The sequence below is a fragment of the Eleutherodactylus coqui genome, unplaced genomic scaffold (genome assembly GCF_035609145.1).
Source record: "Eleutherodactylus coqui strain aEleCoq1 unplaced genomic scaffold, aEleCoq1.hap1 HAP1_SCAFFOLD_30, whole genome shotgun sequence".
In the NCBI taxonomy this organism is placed as follows: domain Eukaryota; kingdom Metazoa; phylum Chordata; class Amphibia; order Anura; family Eleutherodactylidae; genus Eleutherodactylus; species Eleutherodactylus coqui.
The window spans coordinates 1,184,393-1,191,155 of NW_027102247.1; the positions used below are offsets into that span (position 1 = coordinate 1,184,393).

Below are 6,763 nucleotides of genomic sequence, written 5' to 3' on the forward strand. Positions count from 1 at the left end.
CAGGGAGCTAGAGACTAGGTGCAGATCTTCCGGTGTGCCCGCCCGTGCTGATTGTCGGCTCTGGGGAGCAGGAGGGGGAAAACCACCAGCGTGGGGATTAGTCCAGCGGGGGATTACCCTGATGATTGTATGTGCCGCCGAGTTGCAGGTTGGTGGCCACGGCGGTATATTCAGAGGGAGGGAGCCGCGGCTGTGTATTTGCAAGGCGCTGCGGTGAGAGCGCGGGCACTGAGGGTGACAGAGCCTCCCCTCCAAGTCGGCAGGGGTTACCTTGTGCCATAGTCCTCTGCTTGGGGCTCCGTGAGCGGTCCTCGCCGGGTGTTTCTGAGCGCGGTACTTGTCGGGTTAGGGCGCGGGCCGCTGTGCAGGGCCGCGGCTCTTCGGCTTCTTTTTGGCGGCTGGAGATCACCAGGTGAGCCTTGTCCGGGCCGGTTGTGGGTTCTGGTGGGTCCCCAGGTGCTGTGCTCTTGTCTGCCTCTGTTTGGGTCACTGATTTGACCCAGAAAAGGGCTGAAAAGGGAGATTCTGTGGAGGAGCAAAACAGCGTGCGACCTCTCTCCTTGCTTGCTAAGCCACGCCCCGGGCCATAGTGTTTTTACGTCCTCCCGAAGTGGGCTTTATTCTCTGAGGAAGTAAAAACATGTGTCCTGCAGAGAATAAAGCCCCTCGGGCTCTGGACGTGACAGCTCCATGCTGTCGGTGTCCGCAGCATGGAGCTGTCATCCCGGGCTGTTCGGACCCCCCCACCCCCGACATTGCGATCGGCGCTATGCAATGGATATGGATGCATTAGACACCTGCAGGTAGTAAAATACCTGCGGATGTCATTTTTCCCTGCAGGCGCGGGTCCCGCGTGCAGGAAAAAATCCGGACATGCTCCATTCAGGCGCGGGTCTCCCGCGGGGACGGCTCACCCTGGTTGAGAAGGCGTTGGGCGGGGCTATGCAAAGGTCTTCCGGCTCCCTCAGTGCATTGTGGGTGTGCCCGGAGTGCTGGCTGAGCATGTTGCATCTGATACGTCCCCTATCTGGGGATCATATATTAAATGGATTTTTAGAACAGGGAGCTGGAAAAAGTGCTTGCTCTGTCCACTCCGCACATTGACCTGGTATTGCAGTACCTCCAGTACTGGTGCACCCCCTTTCCTACAGCAGTTTCCAAAAGCAGGAAAAAAAACTGATGAGCAAGAGGTGCAGCGCAGCTGCGGCTGCTAACAACCAAGCACTTAGATTTAGGCCTCATGTCCACGTGATACATGGCGGAAGTATCGCATGATACTTGTGCGACGGCTCGTGTTTTTCCGTGATGTCCTGTAGTTTTTATTTGTACCATTTTGGAGTTTATAAGACTTTATCGCTGTTTATTATAACTTTTTTTGGAGATAGGAATCGGTTACGTGCACACTTCCCATAGACTTGTACAGGGACCCTTGGTGCGCAAATGTGCACAAAAATAGAGCATGGTGAGGTTTTGCACGCATGCGAAATGTGTGAGTAAAGAGAATTCTGAAGGCATCCATTGAAACAAATATGTTTGTGTGAAGCGGCCCTTACTGTACTTTTGTTAGCACGAATCAAGCACATTTGCAAGCGCAAAAAAACACGCAACCATGCCGCCATTTATTGAAATGGGCAATTAGTGTAATTAGAATAATACATGTTCTGCCCCTGCAGAAATGCACGAGAAAATAAAGGGGACTGCTTTTTTTTTTTTAACAAAATGCGCATACACTTATGTGAAGGAACTCGCTGCAATCAGCGGGTTCTACTGACGTGTATTTAGCATGTATATTTTTCATGCATAATATGCTGCGCAAATACATCTGTGTGAATCTGGCCGAAGAGCCCACGGTGGTATGCGTAAAACGCTGCGTCTCTGCGGTGAGAACACAGTCGTGGACATGAGCCCTAAGGCTGGAGCTCTATGGAGTCTTTCGCCATGACATGGGTCATGTGACCTGCCCGGCGCTGCTGCAGCTTCCTCCCAGTATATATGTATATATATATACACTGGGAGCTGTCCAAATCCGCAGCTATGGTTGTGGTTTACACAGAAAGACGACAAGGAGAATAATGCTGATAATAATAGAAATTCTGTATGTCTGTTTTCAGCCTTACAAAACTATAACTATAGAAGTTTAAATTTATACGTAAAGCTAGATATTTTTAGAAATATCTATATTGATATATAACTATCTATTTTTATAGCTAGATATACACTACCGTTCAAAAGTTTGGGGTCACATTAAAATGTCCTTATTTTTGAAGGAAAAGCACTGTACTTTTCAATGAAGATAACTTTAAACTAGTCCTAACTTTAAACAAATGCACTCTATACATTGCTAATGTGGTAAATGACTATTCTAGCTGCAAATGCCTGGTTTTTTGTGCAATATCTACAAAGGTGAATAGAGGCCCATTTCCAGCAACTATCACTCCAGTGTTCTAATGGTACAATGTGTTTGCTGATTGGCTCAGAAGGCTAATTGATGATTAGAAAACCCTTGTGCAATCATGTTCACACATCTGAAAACAGTCTAGCTCGTTACAGAAGCTACAAAACTGACCTTCCTGTGAGCAGATTGAGTTTCTGGAGCATCACATTTGTGGGGTCAATTAAACGCTCAAAATGGCCAGAAAAAGAGAACTTTCATCTGAAACTCGACAGTCTATTCTTGTTCTTAGAAATGAAGGCTATTCCATGCGAGAAATTGCTAAGAAATTGAAGATTTCCTACAACAGTGTGTACTACTCCCTTCAGAGGACAGCACAAACAGGCTCTAACCAGAGCCTTGCACAACTAAGCAAGAAGATAAGCAGATTAGAGTCTCTAGTTTGAGAAACAGACGCCTCACAGGTACCCAACTGGCATCTTCATTAAATAGTACCCGCAAAACACCAGTGTCAACATCCACAGTGAAGAGGCGGCTGCGGGATTTTGGGCTTCAGGGCAGAGTGGCAAAGAAAAAGCCATATCTGAGACTGGCCAATAAAAGAAAAAGATTAAGATGGGCAAAAGAACACAGACATTGGACAGAGGAAGACTGGAAAAAAGTGTTGTGGACGGATGAATCCAAGTTTGAGGTGTTTGAATCACAAAGAAGAACGTTTGTGAGACGCAGAACAAATGAAAAGATGCTGGAAGAATGCCTGACGCCATCTGTTAAGCATGGTGGAGGTAATGTGATGGTCTGGGGTTGCTTTGGTGCTGGTAAGGTGGGAGATTTGTACAGGGTAAAAGGGATTCTGAATAAGGAAGGCTATCACTCCATTTTGCAACGCCATGCCATACCCAGTGGACAGCGCTTGATTGGAACCAATTTCATCCTACAACAGGACAATGACCCTAAACACACCTCCAAATTGTGCAAGAACTATTTACAGCAGAAGCAGGCAGCTGGTATTCTATCGGTAATGGAGTGGCCAGCGCAGTCACCAGATCTGAACCCCATTGAGCTGTTGTGGGAGCAGCTTGACCGTATGGTACGCCAGAAGTGCCCATCCAACCAATCCAACCTGTGAGATGCTTCTAGAAGCGTGGGGTGCAATTTCACAAGCTTACCTCAACAAATTAACAGCTAGAATGTCAAAGGTGTGCAATGCTGTAATTGCTGCAAAAGGAGGATTCTTTGACGAAAGCAAAGTTTGATGTAAAAACAATGTTATTTCAAATACAAATCATTATTTCTAACCTTGTCAATGTCTTGACTCTATTTTCTATTCATTTCACAACGCATGGTGGTGAATAAGTGTGACTTTTCATGGAAAACACAAAATTGTTTGGGTGACCCCAAACTTTTGAACGGTAGTGTATATCTATGCAGTAAGATACATTAGATCGATGGTGACACACGCACCCGAAACAAGGACCACAGGTTGTAAGCAGCCATTTTTCCGTCAGTCTCCACTGGAGTCTCTCCCAGGCCCAAACTGAACCTACCTACCTGAATTGTAAGTACCTACCTTCTTGTTCTCTATGAAAGAACTGAGCGTACCTTTTAAAAAAATGGCGGCGGCAGCAGCAACCAATCAGATTTTGTATAGTTTATGTATAGCTACCTGCCATGCTGTCCATTGGTTTCTACAGTAACATTGCAGCGCCCTCTGTTGGTTTTACAGAAACGTGTTGCACCACCTATTGGATTTACCCAAACTTACAGCACCATAGAGATTAGCGGGTCACCTCCCAGTTCTCCATCTTTTTGCCCTATTTTTCTCTAGGGTGGTTTCAAACCGGCGGGTAAAATCGCGCCATTTTTAACCGATGCGTTGGTTATTGAAAAAAAAAAAAAGCAGATTTCACAGCCAATGATTCCCGACGGTTCCCTTCCCTTCAGCAAGGTTTTCACTGATGTGATGTTGAGAGAGAAAATCGCAGCCTGCTGTGTCCTTCTGCGCAGTGCGTTTTTTAAAATCTCCCATGTAATCCTATGGAGGCTGCGTTTTATCGCATCACAAGGCGACAAATATGCGCTGCAATGTTAACATTGGAAAGTCCTACCGACTTGCGCGTTAAACAAAAACATGTGGTTTTTAATGTGCGCGGCAGCGATGCGATTTAATCCTCTAAAAAAAAGCATCGCTGGTGATGGTCACGGCCGTATATTGGGACAAAACTAAGCCTAAGATTTCTGTGGTTTCGTTTTCACCAGCAGTATTCTCTCCCGTTAATACTTGACCGAGAAAATATAGGACCTCCCCTATGAATACTATGTGCGTGAAAGATCAGGCGGCCGCCATATTCCCACCATTTATTTTGTTTCTTACAGTTGCTCCTACAGCGGTGTGTGTGTGTTTGTTTATGTATGTGTATATATTTTACACACATACACACATCGCAATGCATTGTTCTTACAAGGCGCACTGCACTGCCAGACACACTCGCATATTTGCCATGCGAGATATTGGTTTGAGTTTCTCGGGCTGATATAGTGCTAATGAGCGGACTAACGAGGAAATGCTCATTTGTTGGCTGATGGCGTCCTTTACATGGGCTAAACATGAACGGCTCCTTGTCGTCTCTCCGTGTAAACCACAACCATAGCTGCGGATTTGGACAGCTCCCAGTGTGTGTATATATATATGTGTATATATATATATATATATATATATATATATATACTGGGAGGAAGCTGCAGCAGCGCCGGGCAGCGCTCCTAGGTGATGTGTGTGTATATATATAGGCCTTAGGTTATGGCTGTGATGATAGGATTTCCTCCTGTCAAAGTTGCATCGCACACCGCACAAAAATCACGCTTTCATGCGATGCAACAGAGAGGAAGGCTCCATAGGATAACATGGGCCACGAAACCTCACGAGTCGCGGGCATATCGGGATGTCGCACCCTCCAAAACATGTGAATTGCCCCATTGGAAAGCATAGGCCGAACAAACACGTGATTTGTCGCAGTGTGACTTTGACGCTCATGTAAACGCGGCCTGAGTATTAGGGGACTCCCTAATATATACGAGCCTCCTAACATTTAGGCCATGTTTGTAGCTTGCTGGACCACGTGGTGCTAATAATCTCCGCTGTCGGTGTCCTGCGGCAGATTTGTACGTATTGCTGCGAACGTGTCGGACGCTCCTCGACTTCACAGCAGGTTTGCTGTTTCTGTGTTCATTGTGTGAAAATCCTGCTTAAGACGTGTTCTGCCTCCGAACGCCAACCGTAAATGCGCCAATATTCAGATGGAACATAAACGGTTGTATTCCCACGTTTGAGCGTTTCACTATTACCCGACTCCAGTTTACCATATGGTGCAGCCAACATGTCTGTTCATCATATGGCAGAAGGACGGCGTAATACTTAATTTCTCCTGCGGGGGCGTTGCAGGGGAATTGAACACTTCGGCCTTTTTCACGCGGCAGAGCAAATATTGCACGTATATGAACCGCGGCTCGTTCTATCTTTGGGCGGGGCCTTGCATCACCCATTGTTTTAATGGGGCTGGCGGCAGCATCGCACCGCGTGCTAGGAGCGGACAGCCGCAGCGGGAGGGAGGGGAGGCAGTTTTATTACAAAAATGACTCACATCCACAGAAAAATCGTACGTTAGCGAGCGCGAAAACGGGCCGCGATTCACGGCCTGGTATCGCACTCACTGTGTGACATTAGCCTTACTGCCAGATCTTCCTTGGATTACAGCGGATCGCTGGGGGTTCAGCTAACCTAATGCCAACACAATGGATCTCCCAGCTTTCCTAGAACCCTCTAGAGCAGTGCTCCCCACCTCCGCCCCTCAGCGCCCCCAACAGGTCATGTACAGGATCTCGTATAGTAAGAACACCTGTGGCAATGTCTGAGGTACCGATGATAATTACATCACCTGTACAACACTGAGGAAGTCCTGAAAACATGACCTGTGGGGTCCCGAGGACTGGAGGTGGGAGTCACTGCCCTACAGTGATATGACAAAAGGAGGCTGACTGGCCATTCAGGGACTAGGAAAGCTGGGTGACAGAACTGTTGGTAACCTGATGACCATCATGGAGCCCCCTACCGCTGACACGAACAGAGCCTCGCTCGGTAGTCGTCACACCACTTGCCTCGGCTCCTGAAAACAAAGTGGTGTAGACATGTAATGATGTTGTGCAGAAGACTAGGAAAGCTGGAGGCAAGTTGTGGTGGTGGCCATATTCAGTTCACTAAGATACAAAAATATCGTGAGTTCAGAACTGCTGCGTCCTCCCCAGAGCTGCCGCTCACTAGCCCCGCCCCCGCTCACTGATTGGATGGTGCGTCTGGAGTGTATTGGCTGCTGG

General features: G+C 47.3%; 1 pseudogene; it reads left to right on the forward strand.

Moving 5' to 3' along the window:
• The first annotated feature begins 1,014 nt into the window (after positions 1-1,014).
• LOC136601097 (U2 spliceosomal RNA) lies at positions 1,015-1,142 on the forward strand (annotated as a pseudogene).
• The last annotated feature ends 5,621 nt before the right edge of the window (positions 1,143-6,763 follow it).